This window comes from Physeter macrocephalus, chromosome 21, assembly GCF_002837175.3.
Source record: "Physeter macrocephalus isolate SW-GA chromosome 21, ASM283717v5, whole genome shotgun sequence".
Lineage (NCBI taxonomy): Eukaryota > Metazoa > Chordata > Mammalia > Artiodactyla > Physeteridae > Physeter > Physeter macrocephalus.
This window is the reverse complement of record NC_041234.1, coordinates 50,713,806-50,716,631: the sequence shown is the minus strand read 5'-3', so window position 1 is coordinate 50,716,631 and position 2,826 is coordinate 50,713,806.

Sequence of the window (2,826 nt, the reverse complement as noted above, 5' to 3'; positions counted from 1 at the left end):
TTTCTGGAGGGTTTTTATCATAAATTGGTGTTGAATTTTGTCAAAAGCTTTCTCTGCATCTATTGAGATGATCACATGGTTTTTCTTCTTCAGTTTGTTGATATGGTGTGTCACGTTGATTGATTTGCGTATATTGAAGAATCCTTGCATTCCTGGAATAAACCCCACTTGATCATGGTGTATGATCCTTTTAATGTGCTGTTGGATTCTGTTTGCTAGTATTTTGTTGAGGATTTTTGCATCTGTGTTCATCAGTGATATTGGCCTGTAGTTTTCTTTCTTTGTGACATCTTTGTCTGGTTTTGGTATTAGGGTTGTGGTGCCCTAATAGGATGAATTTGGGAGTTTTCCCTACTCTTCAGGTTTTGGAATAGTTTGAGAAGGATAGGTATTCTTTATGTGTTCAATAGAATTTGCATGTAATGCCATCCAGTCTTGGAATTTTGTTTGCTGGGTGTGTTTTCATTAAAAATTCAGTTTCACTTCTAGTGATTAGTTTGTTGAAATTGTTTCCTCTTGATTCAGTCTGAGCTGGCTGTATTTTTCTAGAAATTTGTCCATTTCTTTTAGGTTGTCCAATTTGTTTGCATATAACTTTATTCTTGCATATACAGTATATGCATATACAGTTTTCTCTTATGTTTATTTTGTATCTTTGTGATACCAGGTGGTATTTCTCCTCTTTCTTTTCTTATTTTGTTTATTTTGGATCCTCTCAGTTTTCTTCTTCATGAGCCTGGCTAAAGGTTTATCAGTTTTGTTCATCTTCTTAATGCACAGCTCTTGGTTTCCTTGATCTTTTCTATTGTTTTTTTAAATCTCTATTTTATTTATTTCCTCTCCAACGTTTTTTGTTTCCTTCCTTCTGCTAGTTTGGGCATTGTTTATTCTTCTTTTTCTGATTCTTTTAGGTGGTAAGTTAGGTTGTTTACTTGAGATATTTCTTGTTTCTTGAGGTAGGCCTGTATCACTGTGAACGTCCATCTAGGAAATGCTTTTGCTGCATCCCATAGATTTTGGAAAGTTGTGTTTCTATTTTCATTTGTCTCTAGGTATTTTCTGAATTCCTCTTTGATTTCATGATTGTCCCATTGATTTTTCAGTAGTATGTTGTTTAGTCTTCATGTGTTTGTTCTTTTCCCATTTTTCTTTCTGTAGTTGATTTCCTGTTTCATGTCACTGTGGTCAGAAAGAATGCTTGACATAATTTTTATCCTCTTAAATTTGTTGTGGCTTGTTTTGTGGTCTAGTATGGGATCTATCCTGGAGAAAGTTCCATGTGTATTTGAAAAGAATGTGTATTCTTCTATTTTTGGATATAATCTCTTGGAGATGTCTATTTGTCCACCTGGTCTATTGTGTCATTTAAGACCGTGATTGCTTTCTTGACTTTCTGTCAGTGTGATCTGTCCATTGATGTAAGTGGGGTGTTAAAGTCCCCTACTATTATTTTAGTTATATCTACTTGATTTAAACTGATAGTCATTTAAGTTCAAACACACTCCAAAAGGTCTACATTTTTACTCCCTTCCCCCACATTTTTGTTTTTGATGTCATATTTTATATCTTTCTGCTTATAATTTTACTATTTATTGTATTGGGTTGGCCAAAAAGTTCATTTGGTTTTAAGTAAAAATAAAAGACACATTTTTCATTTTCACTAAGAACTTTATTGAACAATGTATTCACTAACCAAATGAACTTTTTGGCCAACCCAATCATTTTAGTTGCCTTTACAATTTTTTTTGTCTTTTAATCTATGTGCTTATTTAAGTGATTTTCATTTCTTACTATATTTGCTTTTCCTACTGGGATTTTCTCTTTGCTGTAGTTTCTCACTTCTTTTTCATTTAGACAAGACCCTTCAACATGTATTTTAGGGTAGATTTAGTACTGATGAATTCTTTTAGTTTTTGCTTGTCTAGTTTCTTTCTCTTTCCTATTCTAAATGATAATCTTGCTGGGTAAATTATCCTTGATTGCTGATTTTCCCCTTTCAGCACTTTGAATAAATCATTCCACTCTCTTCTGACCTGCAAACTTTGTGCAGAGAAATCAACTGATAGCATTATGGGGGCTCCCTTGTATATGACTCTTTGTTTTTCTCTTTCTGCCTTTAGAATTTTCTATTTATTTATTTATTTTTAACTTTTGCTGTTTTGATTATATGTCTTGGTGTGTGTGGGTCTGTTTGTGTTCTTCTTGCTTGGGACCCTCTGTGCTACCTGTACCTGGAGATCTATTTACTTCTTTAGGTTTGGGATGTTTTCTGCCATAATTTCTTCAAATACATTTTCAATCCCCTTCTCTCTCTCTTCTCCCTCTGTAACCCCTATAATGTGACTGTTGTTGCGTTTAATGTTGTCCCAGAGGTCTCTTAGGCTGTCTTCATTTCTTTTCTTTCTCTTTTCTTTATTCTGTTCCATGGCAGTGAATTCCACCATTCTGTCTTCCAGGTCACTTATCCGTTTTCTGACTCAGTTATTCTGCTATTGATTCCTTCTAGTGTTTTTCTGTTTTTTGGTTTTTTTTGTGTGGTACGCGGGCCTCTCACTGTTGTGGCCTCTCCCGTTGCAGAGCACAGGCTCAGAATGCACAGGCTCAGCGGCCATGGCTCACAGGCCCAGCCGCTCCGTGGCATGTGGGATCTTCCCGGACCGGGGCACGAACCCGTGTCCCCTATATCGGCAGGCGGACTCTCAACCATTGCACCACCAGGGAAGCCCTCTTCTAGTGTATTTTTCATTTCAGTTATTGTATTGTTCATCTTGTTTGTTTGTTCTTTAATTCTTCTAGGTCTTTGTTAAACATTTCTTGCATCTTCTC